Raw genomic sequence first — 16953 nt, 5'->3', positions numbered from 1 at the left:
GACTTCATTCTAGGAGCCTATTTTCCAAACAAGGCAGCACATAGGATGACACCAGCATAAACTAATGAGTTGAACACCAAAATCATGAGTTATTGCAAAATGGCTTGATTCAAGAGAGTCTAAGTCCATGTGTTCCACCACTAGTATTGACACCAAAGAAGAATGGAGAATGGAGGATGTGTACAGATTCTTGAGTTATCAACAAGATAACAATCAATGATAGATTTCCATTACCATAGATGAATGATATTAGGGTCTATTTAAGTAGAGCTATGAACTTCAAAAAGATAGATTTGAAGAGTGGGTATCATTAGATGTTAGGCTTAAACCACATACATAAATAAAAATTACATGCAAATATAAACAATATTAGAAACTAATAGATTACATAGAAGAGAACACAAGACACCAAGATTTAATGTGGATCACCCAAACCCTAGGCTACTGTAATGCCCCGCCAAGGGATCCAAAAGAATTAACCTAAAGTTTCACTAAGTTTGCTAAACATTTTTTTTTTTTTTAAAGTAAGAAAGTATAACATACACATCAAACACATAGTAGTGGAAGCAATAACATGTAATCATCGACAAACATATATTGTAAGTTACATTTCTTAAAGATCCCAAGACATTGAGTCACATTTAAATTTAATTAATTCTAAGTCTAACAACTATCACATACATATGAAAGAATAATCAGAAACTCCAATGTCCATAATATACATTTGTTCTGAATGCTCCTTGGAAAATTAATTCGAAATGCTCAATCATCCACTGTACATGTCACAGGGTATGAAAGGCTTAAAAGAATATACATATGTAAAGATAAAGATACAACATCCTCAAATCCATGATACAAAGTACAGTAAAAATATATGAAACTATTCCCATACATGATACATCCATACATCCATAATGATAAAACATCTATCATAAAATCTAACCATCCATCATAATAATCCAAGAACATAGTGAAGGTAAATGCCAATCATGAAAAACTCCAGCCACGGTGACCACGGAACGGATCTCAATGGTAAGAGTAAAAGCACTACCACCCGACCGCGTGGAACCTAAATGGTCCACTCCCACCGCGCTGAGGAGATAGTCTCAAGTCCCAAATAGGATAACAAAACCTATAATCATAACTACTCTCTAAGTCCAGGAAATCCTATAAGTATGCTAACTCAAGGGTTCTTAAAAAGATCGACATCTAAATCCCAGAGGTACCACAAGACACGTAGGAAACCTAATATGCAAGCGAGAAAGTGTCATCGCAAAAGTCATGTAGAAGTTACCCGAGCAATCCCTTAGGAATCTCAGGTCCCTACTGATCCTGCGGCCACTAGTATCCTCTCGTACTGACGAGGCCTACTATGGAATGCAAGGTCATAACCAAGCGTTCTCTCTACCCCATCCTAGTCTGTACTAGCACTCAAGGCATGGGAGAGAACATACAATTATCTTGTTAGGTTCATTTTCTCTCATTTAGTGTAAATGTTTTCACTTATTAAAAATGACTTACAATGGGTTTCTCAAGGCAGCCTCTTAGGGCTCCGACCCCCATTGCAAGCCACTTCCCAACTCTACACATAGATAACCTACCCTAGCTCATGAACTCATAAATCAAAGAATCATAATAAAACCACCTCAGTCCTATACAAGCAACTGAAAAACATCATAAAAGATAATCCACAAAATTACATCAGTTCTTCATGAGCAACAGATAATATCAAATAGTAATCATATGATCACGATAGTTCTCTATCAGCAACTGAAGGCATCAATGATAAGTCACAAAATCCAATGGTTCTCCAATGAGCAACTAGAAAGTAATACAAGTATAAATGATCGAGACTTAGAAATGGTTAAGTTAGGTATCTCAAATACATACACCTCAGCTTCACACAAGGAAACTGAAAAGCAATAACAAACAGTAAACACAATCATGTCATAGAGCACTTCATCACATTACCATGGTCGGATTAAGAACGATCAAGACCAATTCATCATGACATCACATTCACAACCCCGAGCCTCTGGTAACAACCTAAAATGGTCAACGCTAAACCAACCCCAAAACATTCAAAGTACAAAGACAACATCAAAGTCTCAGAGATTGGATCTGAAAGTATATTATTTGAGTTAAGGTAAGGTTTATGTTTCAGTTTAATGTCGAATTCAAGTAACTAGGTTTTCACAACTACCCTTTACGATTAACCCATTTCTATAATAAATTTCATTAAATCAATAATCCAAATCTATAATTTAGTCAAATAATATTCATTATTAATTAACTTAATTAAACTAATTTTAATTAAATTAATCAATAATTGCCTATTCTACTTACTTATCTTAATTTGTTCACTAATTGTTAATTTATTAATTTTATACCAAAATTATTAATAAATTAATATTTACAAACTATGTTTATGCATTTAATATTTATTTATTAAATATTAATAAAGTTAAAACTATTATTAATTTAAAATATATTATAATTTTATTAATTAAAAATTTTAAATAATAAAATTTATTTTTAAAAAAATTAAAATTATATATAAAAAAAAAAGTGAAATTAACAAAGTTTTTTTTTAAATTTAATCAACGTTTAAAGCCTGTCAGCTTGGCCGCAAGCCTGCGGTCGCAGGGCCTGCGGCGGTAGGTACTCTGTACCTATCGTCGCAGTACTTGCGATGCAGGTACTGTCAGTCCGCCGACAGTGGGGGCAGGTACGGGGTGATTCCCTCCCCCCCCCCCCCCCCCCCACTAAATACATTGTATATAATATTATTATTTTTTAAATATTTTTTTTATTTTAATATAAATAAAATAAATTAAGTTTTATTTTAAAAATTAGTTTTGTTTAATTTCAATAAAATAATTTCTTCCAAAGGATATATATATTTATTTTTATACCTAGAACTTTCAATTTCAAAATCAAAACCCTTACTAAATTAAATCTTAATTTCTCAATCAAGAAAACAAGGGTTCTAATAATTCATCCAGTCTCCATGGATACAGAAATTATTGAAGAGCAATTAATAAATTCACAATATTGAACAGTTAAAACTTTTATCACAGAGAATTCAGATCTACAAACCCCAGACATGAAGAAGACAGGAAGGGATAATTGCATATTTAATGGATAATCAAAAACACAAAACCCTACCTGATCCTGATGCTATTATGCAATCTCCAGGAACTGTATGCGAATTTGCTCCTCTCAATAACCTTCCCCTGGAAAACTTTCTTGGTATCAGCCTTCTGAAATTTGCTTCCAAAAATTGTCTCCCAAAAATTCCTGTCCAAATTCGTCTATCTCAAAAATGAACCCCCAAAGTTGTGATAAGCAATTTCTCCTCAAATCGGGGCACTAATTGTGCATTTACCCGAGAAGACTCTTTGCACAACTCAGTTAACTCCAAATTAACCTTTATTATCTTTTCTTATCTTTTTGCATTCAACTTTCATGCACATTAAGTTGAATTATTAAATAACTTTATTTAATATTCCACTTGACTTCTATTCTTAATTAATTTATTACTTTAATCTTATGTGCACTATTAAGAAATTAAAATAACATTATTAATTTCTATAATTTAATCTTTTAATTTAATTCTCATATTTAAACTCATGCTTAGATCATGCGATCTAGAATTCTTAATAATTTAATATCTTTCAACTTTTAATTTATTTTAGAACTTAATTGATAACATATTTAATTAATTTAAATAACAATAATATTTAGCATTTATTTAAAAATGAACTCCAAATATATTATTATTAAATTAAATAAATATTACTCTATTCTAAATTCATCTTTGAATTTTAATCTCCAAATTTAATTCTTTTATTTAATTAATTAATTAATTAAATATAAAGATATTGTAATAATTCTCTATTAAATTAAATCATTAATTAATCTTTTTAATTAGACTTAATTAATAGAAAAACAACAAGAACTCATAAAGCAACATACGAAAACCCATCATAGAAAAATCCATACCAAATCAACAAAAAGGGTTATAATCATGAAATTACATCATTTGATGCATTTGAAGGGTACTTAACTCAGATACTTGTCCTAATTATCAATTAGGACAATTGGCTAAAGGGTTTAGGATTTGGACTTAAGAGTTTATCTCCCCTCTCTTACCATTGAGACAGTGCGATAGGGTACGCTCATCCTGACAATTCAGGAAAGTTGATACTCGGTACCTGCAACCTGCATAAAATCCACGCATGTACAAACACAATATTCTAAGCTAAACAGACAATGGCAAGAAGTGGTGCATCGTGTAGATCCCGACTAGTAGGTGACTTCTACTCCCTTCCTTAACCATATCAGAAACACCATACATAAATAAAATAAACGCACACCATACACATGCAGTATGGGGTAAGTATCCATAAGAAGCACATGGAATAATAAACCATCTAACTAATCATCATCGATAACTGAAACCATTGAATAATCATCATACATGCATGAAATATAGAGTACCAAGTAATCTCATCATATAATAAACTGAGTGTAAAACAACATCTGATAATATCTAAAATAATAATACTAATCATCAAACATAAATTGGCCTAAAAGAGTTTGGCAAAGATATCAGAAATGTAGCTCAAAAATGTAAACTAGGGGCAGGCACTACAGCTACGTCCACCAAAAAGTAAGTTCAATATTATTACGATCTAGTGATTACAACCTAATTACAATCCGTAATCCCTTATAGCTCAATACTATTGCAAGAAGAAATTTTCACATCATGCACTATGAAAAACCCCTAACCCTAAGCTCTTTTATACAAGTATTTTTACCACTTTAAGGTTATAATGAATAATTACATATCAGCCCAAAATCCTGATAAAATAGGGCCCAAATTTTTATGTGTCACTCTGAACCCCAAAGAATTATGAAGTATGTACAATACTTCCTTGATCAGTCATCACAAACTAATATTATATTCACATCAAAGAAGGAAATGAGTGTAAGACTGCTTTCAAGAAAAGGGAAGGATTGTACGAGTGGTTAGTCATGCCTTTTGGGCTAACCAATACATTGAGCACTTTTGTGTGGCTCATGAATGAGGTACTAAAGGAGTTTTTGGGTAAGTTTGTCATTGTTTACATAGATGATATCTTGATCTTTAGTAAGACATTGGAGGAGAATTTGATACATATTTATAAGGTGCTTGATTAGTTTAGGGAAGAAAAACTACTTATAAATCTAAAGAAGTGTAATTTTGTGAAGAAGGAGGTTGTGTACTTGAGATTTGTAGTTTCAGCAGAAGGTCTAAAAATGGACCCTATGAAAGTGAAGGCTATCCTTAAATGTCCTACTCCAAGGAGTGCAACTAAGGTAAGATATTTTCATGGACAGGCTAGTTTTTACAAAAAAAATTATAAGGGGTGTTAGCAATATTTGTGGACCCTTGACTAAAACAATGAGAGACGATAGGAAAGAATTTGATGGACTATAGGAGAAGATAAGAGTTTTAATCTGTTGAAACATAAAGTTATAGAATAACCTATTTTAGCACTTCCAATTGGATAGAAAATAATTTAAGTGAACTATAGTGATGCTAGTGATAATGCAATAGGAGTTTTTTTGAGACAAGAAGGTGTACCTACTACTTAATTTAGTGAGAAATTGAATGACACCAAAAGAAAGTATTTTGTTTATGATTAGGAGTTTTATGTTATAGTTTGAGCATTGAAGAAGTGGACACACTATCCTATTCCTAAAGATATTTTTTTGTATATTGATCACTAAGATTTACAATATTTGAATGGTTAAGGAAAATTGAATCAAAGATATTGGAAATGGATTGAGTTTTTGCAGAGTTATACATTTATTTTGAAACACAGGAGTGAGAAATCTAACATATTTTGTTGACATAAATGTAGATTGAGGTGGTTGGGTTGAAGGAACTCAAGAATTTTTTATCTCAAGGATCCTAATTTTGATCAAGCTTGGAAAGCTTGTACAGAACTTGTTACACTTGATTGGACAAAGTAGATGGATTTCATAATCCAAGATGGTATTTTGTTCAAGGGAAATTAGTTGTGCATTACAAGAATTTCAATGAGAGAGAATCTTATTAAGGAGATGCATAGTGGAGGATTGACTAGACACTTTGGTATAGATTAAACTATTTCTTTGGTTGCTAAAAATTATTACTGGCCATAGTTGTTGTAAGATGTGACAATTTTTATGCATAGTTATAAAGTATGTTAGATGGAAAAATGAGTGAGGTAGAATAAGGGGTTGTATTAGCCATTACCTATTCTAGAGAATCCATGGGAAGATGTCTAGATCGATTTTGTTCTTGGTTTATTGAGGACACATCAAGAGCATGATTTGATATTTGTGGTGGTTGACAGATTTTCAAAGATGGAAAATTTCATCCCCTGCAAGAAGACTACTTATGATGTTCATCTGTTGGAATTATTTTTCATAGAAGTGGTGAGACTACACAGCCTTCCAAAGAGCATAGTTTATGATCGAGATACCAAGTTTGATGGGTATTTTTAGTGTACATTGTGGAAGAAATTGAAGACAAGTTTAAAGTTCAGTTCATCTCATCTCCCATAGATTGATGGAAAAATAGAAGTTGTCAATCACAATTTAGGGAATTTACTAAGATGTTTGGTTGGAGATAAGCCAAAAGGCTAGGATCTAATTTTACCACATGAAAAATTTACATACAATAATTCTATCAATAGGAGTACTGCTAAATCACCATTCCAAATTATGTATGGGAGTAGTCCTAGAAATGCTTCTAAATTAAGATAGTTGGATAAAGGAGAAATAAATAGTGGTGAATAAAATATTTTGTTGAACATTTGGAGAACATCGATGAGGTGGTGAGGAAGCACCTTACACATATGAATTCACAATATAAGGTTAAGGAAGATGGAAAGAGGAGGTATAAGGAATTTCATATTGGAGATGAAGTCATGGTTCATTTGAGAAAGGAACATTTTTTAGTGGGTACATATAATAAGATGAAAATGAAAAATTTTGGAACATGCAAGATAATGAAAAGGTATGATTCTTGAAATGTCTATGAAGTAAAGTTGCGTACTAAATTAAATATTTCACTAGTATTTAACATTTCAGATTTCATAGTTAATCATGAATGTGGAGATGGATATGCGGTTACAAAAGCATAGTGGAGTATTCCACCATATGCTTTAGCTATAAAGGAGATTGAGGAGATATTGGAGAGTTGTGTGGGAAGAAGCACAAGAAATAGAACATAAGTAGAGTAATTGGACAAATGGAAAGGGATGCCAGTGGAGGATTCATCATGGCTAGCATAGGAGGAGGTTGACTATCTTGGTTTTCATCTAACTATTTGAGATGTGACACGATCAGTTCTCAAATTACCCTAGGTGTCTGATGTAGGAACATATTGGGTGTAAGGACAAGCTTACATCAACCAAAAATATTTCTATTTCTAGTTTTATAGTTTTATGTTTTCAATAAGGGTTAGTCCTATGTAGAGTTGTTATTTGAGGGAGCTTGCTAATATTAGTAATATGATATTATGTGTTCAAATTATTCTAATCTCATATGTGAAGGTTCATCTTTGAGATGTCAACTTTCTAGATGAGTTTCATTGTCACATCATATGTATTAGTGTATTTATTATAGATTTATGATATAAAGTTTGGTTATCAAAACTTTACGTCCAATGATGAATGCCTAAATGGATCTGAAATGAGCCAAAACCTCAACTAATGGACGTTTGCACCACTAAGTGTTGTGGATCTCTACCTAAGGATTCCATAATGGGGTTATAGTTTTTGGCAATATGGATAGGTAGATGTATGAGTGTTGTCATTTATGGCAGCATATATTTTTGACATTTCATTATGCAATCAAAGATAGAAAATTGTCTAGGTATTGGATAGTTTGTAGCAGTGCAGAGGAAGATTCAATATGTACGGATGAAAGAGTTAGAGTTAACTCATGTACAATTGAGGATCAATAGTTAACATAGTCATGATGATGTATGTTAGTGTACAGATCTGTACAGATAGTATGGCATAAGTCACAGAAGAATTATCAGTACAGGTAATCAATAGAGTAGAATAGAGCATGTTAGTAAATTGAATTGTATGGCTTAAGATTTTTTTTTGGTAATGAAATAATTACTTAATCATGATGGGCCAACATCCTAGATGTTAAACCCAAATATATTTTATAATTAGTCAAGCGTGTGAAAGCATCAAGGCCAATTAATTATACTTTTGATAATTTGTGAGGTATAAGTAAAGATCATATCTTGTGCAACTAAATTGTGATGTGAAATATTTTGAAGGAAGACTAAGTGATATGCGAGCCTTATGTGATGCAAAATTAGATGTATGATCTGAGAAAGTGTGAGAAACAATAGTGAGACAAGTATTGTATGTATATCCATTTTTGTGAAGAAACTTATTTGTATATTGCATATTAGGGTAGTGATCTCTTCTTGCATACATTGTATTTGATCTACCAACTAATAATAGGGTTAAGGATTTTAATAGGGCCTAGTCCTCTAACATGGACTTGAGACACTATATGTATTTGATAGACTCCTAATAGGGTCAATATCCTTAACAAGATTATTTTGTTTAGCGGATCATCTTGTGGGTATCATCCCCAATGGGGTTTCCCCTTGGCCAAAGTTTCCCTAGTTAACAAATAATGGTGTTATGAGTTCTCTATGTGTATGGTTTTCTTTACTATTCAGCATTGTGGTTTACTTTCATATGCAAGTTATAAAGTAATTAACAATATTTAGTTTTGGGAAAAAGTTTGTTGATTCACCCCCCCACTCAGTATTTATCTATTTCTACCAATTGGTATTAGAGAATAGTTACTTAGAAGAGGATTAATGAATTGAGTAAGATCCCTATGAATATGGAACATTTAAATAGGAATCTTGAAGAAGCTCTTGAGAAAATTGATCTTCTTACAAAAGAAAGAGATAACCTAAAAGATAGGTATGAAGATGCAAAAGTTTACAAATGTGCAAATTAGTAACAATGATGAAGTAGGAGTTCTCAAGAAAGGAAATGAGATCTTGAAACATGAGTTGAAAATTGTTGAACTTAAGTCTTAAGAAAGATGATAGTAAGAATGAACCAGATCTGAAAACTAAGAATGCGGATCTTAGAACCTAGTTAACTCAAGTAACATCTAAATTAAACTCTATTAAGACAGAGCATGCAAAATTAGAAAAGTACAATATCATTGTGAAAGGAGAATTGACACAAGCTAAACAAAAGTTAAAGAAGCTTTATTCCAGTAGTGAGAAAATTGGTGAACATATATTTTACTAGAGACCCTCTTATGATAAGAAAGGTCTTGGACATCTTATTGAGAAATAAGCCAAGAAAACTAAAGTTAGAAAAGAACCAGATCCAGTTGTTGAAACCCCTAAGCCTAAAGAAATTGATCAAACTAAGATTGAAGCAAGCATATCTATAAGAGTATCTAAAGAAGTTGAACTAATTGATTTGTCTAAGAAACATGATGAACCAAAGAAAATAGTGCAAGTTGAATTATCTAAGGAAGTTAGACATGAATTCAAAGGTAGATGTTTCATATGCAAAAAAGTTAGTCATATGAAGAGAGATTGCACAAGTAAATCTTTTAAACCTATCACTAATTTCTATTGTTATAATTGTCATGGTTATGTAAATAAAGAAGTATATTTTAAGAAACCTAAGTTTGATAGTAGTAATGGAAATAGTAGAATGTTCAAGAATGTTAACCCTCCACATAATGAAATAGGAAGATCTCAAAGCAGATCCAATGATGGAGAAAGACTTAATGATGGAAGGAACTAGATTGTATGCTACACATGTAACAATCCTGGACATGTTTCAAGGAATTGTCTAGCACATGAAAGTTAGTATGGAACCAATCAGAGAAGGAATGCACCAATATGTTAGTTATATAATAAATTTGGACACACAACAAGATTTTGCAAAATGGATAGAAGGAACTTCAACAGGAATCCTAATTACAGAAGGAACAATAATAGAAATGATAAAAGAAATGATAGTAGTTAGAAGGAAGAAATTAAAGAGCATGTTGATGAATTCAAAGAAGTATTTGTGAAAGCAAATAATCCAAAAATTTCTCATATAGATTTAGAAGAGCAATATTTTTATGCACCTGATGGAAGATTGAAGTCATCAATTGTTTGTTACTTAGCCTATTTGAGTTAAGCACTTTAGTAGAGATGGAGCATCAGTTAATCAGAACTGATTTTAGAAAGAAAATTAAAAGTTTCATAGTCAATAGAAGGTGGAATACATAGTGAGGAAGTTATGGTCAAGTGCACAAACATTGTTGTGGTCAAAATAAGTTGTATGAAAGAAAACAAGTTTATTGTTAATTAGTGACAACTTTTGAAGATGAAGTAGATGTACATTTAATGCAAAATTAAATTTGAAATGATTTAAGGATGGTGAACAAGATATTTAGTACAATTTGATTGTGTAAATAGTTTGGAGAAATTTGGGAGCAATTTGATAATGAATTAAAGTGCAAAGTGAAGCATTCAAAGTGCAAAGTTGTAGAAGCCCTAATACATGATATTAAAGGTATTTTATGAAGATTTCTTGGAATTTTCAATATAATCAGTTAGCATTATGGAAAGCCAACTTGTACATGACATAAGTGGGACAACAAGGTACAAGTTCAAGAATCATCTATTTTTTTCCCTCATTGATGATCCTTTGTGAGCATTTTCTCAAATCCTGTCTAATGTACTTCACGTATAAGATGCTAGAAGCTACATTTATTGAAAATTTGAGAGTATTGGTGATGAAGATATTCACAAGGATTTAGGATTTATGTGCAGTGGGAACCTAACCCTAAAATCTAATTATGCAAACCTCAATGAACTAAACCTAATCAAGTATATGTTTTATAAAGAATTTGATAATAACGAGTGGAGTAGGATTATCCTGAGTAGAGTTCATGAAGAAATGTTTTGGGTAGGTGATGTACCTATTATAATTGATAATGACCTAATTCATAAGGTCAAAGGTTTAAGTAATGAAGGTTATAATCTTGTAAATGATAGGAACATCAGGAAGACTATTGAAACAAACTTAAAGACAAAGTTTGATGGAAGAAACATGAGAGTTGACCTAATTGAGGACAATGGAGTTAGAGTACTAAGCAAGATTTTAGGATACAAGCTAAATCATAGTTCCTAAGTAAATTTTGTGCCAGTAGAATTTTTACATGAAGCCTATGTAATAGTAGTTGAGAAAAAGAACGTAAACATGTGCAATATTATCAAAGTGCAATTGTTGGATAACATTGCAAAGTTGAATTAATCTCAAAATGTAGTTTTTAGATTTGAATCTCTATTGGCACATCTATTTTTCCATGCCACCAAGAAATATCCCAGAATGAAAAATTAGGAAAGTAATGAATGTTCTATGAAGATGATCACTCAGTGCTACAGGGCAAGATGAGAAGATGTCATAGACAAAGACATTGACAAAATGATGAAGAGTTTCCAATAAAAAATGAAGAAAATATATAGAATCCCTTCATTTATGGTAGAGAATTACAAAGATGAAATGTGCTTTATGGTTGAAACTGATACAACTTGTATGGAGGTAGTTGAACCAAGAGTAAAGTTTATTGAACTAATGGGCTATGAAATGAGTGAAGAACTTGTTGAAGGATATGAAAAGATTATATTGCAATCTGAAAGGGACACTCAATGTCCAAGATGGGGGACATTTGAAGAGAAGATGAAGGAAGTTTATTCTAAACTTCATAGCAAGGAAATCAAGAAGAATGTGGACAAAAAGATAGAATCTATCATTAAAGAATTAGGCACAATGAGATAAGAGTTTAATGAAATCAAAATTATAGCTTTAGAAATGAAGGCTAGTGGGAAATTTGAGGTGTTGGTATCCACACCTATTGCCATTGCAATACCCTCTAGAGAAGTGAGAGTAGTAGGATCTGCTATATAGATACCTACTGCACCTTATGCAATAGTTGCACAAGTACAATGAGTCAAGGTAAAACTTGGTTAGTAGAAGAGAAAACTTGGTGAAGATGTGGTAACAATATCATTTGCATAGAGGAAATCTGATAGAATAGTAAAGGTTAACCAAGAACTAAATCCATCTCCTAAGAAGAGGATCAAGTAAACCACTAGTGGTCCTAGAAAGAAAAGGAAGACATTGCTTATTAGTGATTCTAATGAGTCTAATGAAGAAAATCAAGACAAAGCAATACAAAAGGGAGTTGGAGAAGGAAGAACTTTAACTAGTAAGAAATCTTGGAAACCCAAGGTTGAGAATTTGAACATGTAGATTATTAATAATGATAATTTTTTTTAGTTAAATAAATATTATAGTTTGTATAGTAACATGGACACAAGAAAATTAGAAAATGCTATAGTGAGGAACATGATTTTGAGAAATAAGAGGTTTGAGAGTATTCATAATAAGATGCCAAAAGATTTGTATAATAGGTTAATAAATAGATAGAGAAAGTAGTAGAGGAAGGTACTAAACTAAGAGAAAATGTGATCAATAAATTGTGTGAAGTCAACACTAATGAGGATATAGAAAGAATTTTGAAAGGTATTGAGCCTTTGTTGAGGAATAAAAGAAGAGAAATTCTTCTTATGGGAGGCAATTATGAAGAGGTAAAGAAGGAAACTAAAGAAGCCATTTTTAAGTATATGACTTCCATGCCTAAGGCCACTAAGGAAAGTGTGCAATCAGAAACAACTAGTCCTATATATGTTGAGGCTAGTACTCCTACTGATGATGAAGAAAAGTTTGAGGAATCCTAGTAAATCAACTAAGCTCCTCATATAGTTATTTCTACTAAATCCATGCAAGTGGATGGTACTCATATAAATGTAGATGCCAAAGAGAATCCTTTTGCAAAATATGGGACCAATAATGTTGGCAATATTACTACTTATTCTAGCTTAGATGAAAAGGGTGATGAAGAAGAAAAGGGAAGTGCATCTAGAAAAGAAAAAGATAGAGGAAGAGGCAAGAAAGAAAGAAGACAAGAGAAAATAAGAAGAAAGAAGGAAAGAGATAGAAATAAAAAGAATTGAAGATGAGAAAAGAAAAGAGGAAGATAGAAGGATAGAAGAAGAAAGAAAGAAAGATGAGGAAGAAAGAATTAGAGAAGAAGAGAAGAAAAATAATGAACTAAAAGTAGTTCCACTCATTCTAATAGCTACCCCAATAGTAGTAGAAATAGTTACTATATTACTTATAGTATTTGATGAGGATGATGATCAAGAAGGTCTAAAAATCTCCTTGAGAAAGCTACTTGAGACAAATAATTCTATGAAGACCTTGGAGAGAACGTTAACATAAGTTTTGGAAAGATGTAGAAGAGAGTGCAAACCACTACCACAGAACTAGGTATTCAAAGAAAGGAAAAGAATTGGTTAGATCATTTGATTTAGATTCCACCATGTTGTCTGACATATCTTTAGTACAGACACAAACTAAGCATGATGCATCATTATTTTACACAGTAAGCACTAATGCCAGGAATGACTTGTAAACTTTGAATGTTTGCATAAAAGAGCTAAGGAAGAGCTTAGATGAAGGAAAGAAATTGTATGGACAATGTGCATTGTCATACAACTATTTTTTAGAATTTGATGTCCTAATCAAAGGCAGATTGAGTGAGCTTCAAACACTCACAATCAGATTACAACAACCTAATGTATGTATTGAAGACATTGAAGCAGAGATGGAACCATTTCACAATGCTATTAGAGGCATTAAGTTTGAAAAGGAGATGGTTATAAAGAAATTTTCTATCCTTAGAGAATATTTATCTCTTAAAGTTATCATTTTTTAGAGGCATTTGGAGGAGTGTCTTGCAACTAAGGCATCCTATGACAAATTTTCCTATACTAACTTGAGAATAGTTGAAGTGGCATCCTATGCACTTTGCACACTCATCAAGATTTTAGATATAGTTGGAGAGAAATGGAAGAAGGATCTTGAAAAGCTAAAACTTGGTTTTATAGATTGTATTTCAAGAATTTCAAGTTTATTAGAGGAAGGTAAAACAAATTTTCTTGTATATAGACACCTTTATCATTGATGTCAAAGGGGGAGAAGTATGTAAGGAAAATTTTATAGAAGATGCATATACATGTCAAGGGGAATTTAGCCATGTATTTAAGAGATCATTTTAAAGGAGTGATAATTAATGATCCATCAAGACATGAATAAAAATTTCAAGTTTTGTAGGCAAGTTTGAGTAGTTGTTTCTATATTTATTATTATTTTGTATGACATCATTTTGTGACTTGGCCAATTTTCCAAAAAAAAATTCCATAATGCCAAAGGGGGATATTGTTAGCAATATGGCTAGGTAGATGTATGCATATTGTAATTTATGGCAACACATACTTTTGGCATTTCATTACGTAATTAGAGATAGAAATTTGTCTAAGTATTGGACAGTTTGCAATAATATAAAGGAAGATTTGATAAGTATGGATGAAAGATTTAGAGTTATCTCATGCACAGTTGAGGATCGATAGTTCAAAAATTCATGATGATGGATGTCAATTCGCAGATCTATATGGATAGTACACCATAAGTTACAAAAGAATTACCAGTGTAGGTAATCAACAGAGTAGAATAGAGCACATTAGTAAATTTAATTATATAGATTAAGGAATTTTTTTGGTAACAAAATAATTAACTAATCATAATAGGCTGACATCCTAGATGTTAAATCCAAAGTTATTTTATAATTAGTTAAGCATGTGAAAGCATCAAGGCCGACTAATCAAAGTTTTGACATTTTGTGAGGTATAAGTAAAGATTGTATCTTGCACAACTAAAGTGTAATGTAAATATGATGTGAACTATTGTGAAGGAAGATTAAATGATATGCAAGTTGTATGTGATGCAAAATCATATGTTTGATTTGAGCAAGTGCAACAAACAATAGTATGACAAGTATTGTATGTGTATTCATTCATGTAAAGAAACTTATTTGTATATTGCATATTAGGGAAATGGGCTCTTCTTGCATACATTATATTTGATCTACCAACTCCTAACATGGTTGAAGTGACTCCTAATAGGGTTGAGGATTCTAACAAGGTCTAGTCCTCTAACAAGGACTTGAGACACTATATGTATTTGACAGACCCGTAATAGGGTCAACATCCTTAACATGATTATTTTGTTTAGTGGATCATCTTATGGGTATCATCCCCATTGGGGTTTTCCCTTGGCTAGGGTTTCCCTAGTTAACATATAATGTTGTTATGAGTTCTCTATGTGTATGATTTTATTTACTATTCAACATTGTTGGTTTACTTTCATATGCAAGTTATAAAGTAATTAATAATATTTAGTTGTGGGAAAAAGTTTGTAAAATATTGATTCACCCCCCCACCCCACCTCATTATTATCTATTTCTTAATAATAATAGCCCATTTGGTTAATGAATTTCTATTTATGGTCTCCAAAAGTGGACCCATCTGAAATATAGTAATATGAGGTTAGTTGGCCTCAAGGGTTAGGGCTTAGTATCTAGAACCTTATTAAGCACTAAAAGTGTCTATATAAGAATGTTTTGTAGGTTTTCTATAGAAGTTTAGAGTGATATTCACAGCTCTATCTTGAAAACTATTGTAAGGAAGGCTCCCATGTGGGTTTCAAATTGTAATTCAATAATTCTCCTTTTTTGTGAAAATAAGAAGCCCATATTTTGTTCTCTCAAGTTGTGTTGTTCTTTGTTTATAATTTTGTTTGTTTTGGTATTAAGAGGAGTGTCCCCTTCATAAAAAAAAAAAGTGGAAACCATGAAAAAAAAGACAAAACTACACATAGCATGATTGTGTTATTTATACTTCCATCAAATTTCAAAATGGGGCTTGGCTCATTAATGAGATAAGAAAATAACATTAAAAAACTAGATACTACTCTTAATAAAATGTGATCATATTATTAAGAAATAGAAGCATTGCATCTAGTTCTCCATAACTCCATCAAATTATTAAGATCCATAAGCTCAATGAGATAGATTGAGAGTGAGATATAAAGAGAGAAACGGGGAAAGGAGATGCAAGGGAGGAGAGAGAGAGAGAGAGAGAGAGAGAGAGAGAGAGAGAGAGAGAGAGAGGAATTATAAATTTCACATTTCTTTATGAATAATTCCACAACACTTGTCACTTCTCCATCTCAAAAATTTTGTTTCTGAGTACATGTGTACTAAAGAACTTTTATCATTATTTTAGCTACTAGTAGATGGTGAGTATTCATCATCATCATCTGACACTAGATCACATGCATATATTCATTTTTTTCTTTATCTTTTTCCCCTTCCTAGCTCTTTAGGTCCTTATTCATAACTTATGGCATGGGTCAAAGAAGCTCTTCCCACTCTTTCCCATTAACTAGGTGTGTTTTATCTCTTAATTTTGAGTAATTTTTTAATAGTTTTATTCTTAATAGAATTCATAATATGATTCTCCATAGCTAGTTTTCTTCATGATCACACAATATTTTCTCCTGAATTGAACATTTTGTAACCACTTGACATATAACCATAGTTTTCTCTTGGCCAATTCTTCAAGCTTTGATTAAGCTTCTAGATCCACAAAAGTGTTGAAATCTAGATATGGTGGAGGAATAGTATTAGATGCATTAAGTGTACCCTAAGGGTTTGTAAGACCACTTAAGTAATATTTTATGGTTGTAATGTGTCTCAAGGGGTCATATGGGGTCATTGGAGATTAGGTAATGTACCTTTTGAGAAGTTTTAGGACCCCTTATGGCTACTTTTGACATGTTATAGACATAAAGTGTGCCATAAGGGATCTTACAACCCCTCAAGGAACACTTGGTGGATCTAATACTATTCTTCCACTAGATTTAGATTTCAACTCTTTTTTGGATC

The sequence above is a fragment of the Cupressus sempervirens genome, chromosome 2 (genome assembly GCF_028749045.1).
Source record: "Cupressus sempervirens isolate cs-2001-9-10 chromosome 2, ASM2874904v1, whole genome shotgun sequence".
NCBI classification, from domain to species: Eukaryota; Viridiplantae; Streptophyta; class Pinopsida; order Cupressales; family Cupressaceae; genus Cupressus; species Cupressus sempervirens.
This window is presented reverse-complemented; position numbering follows the sequence as displayed.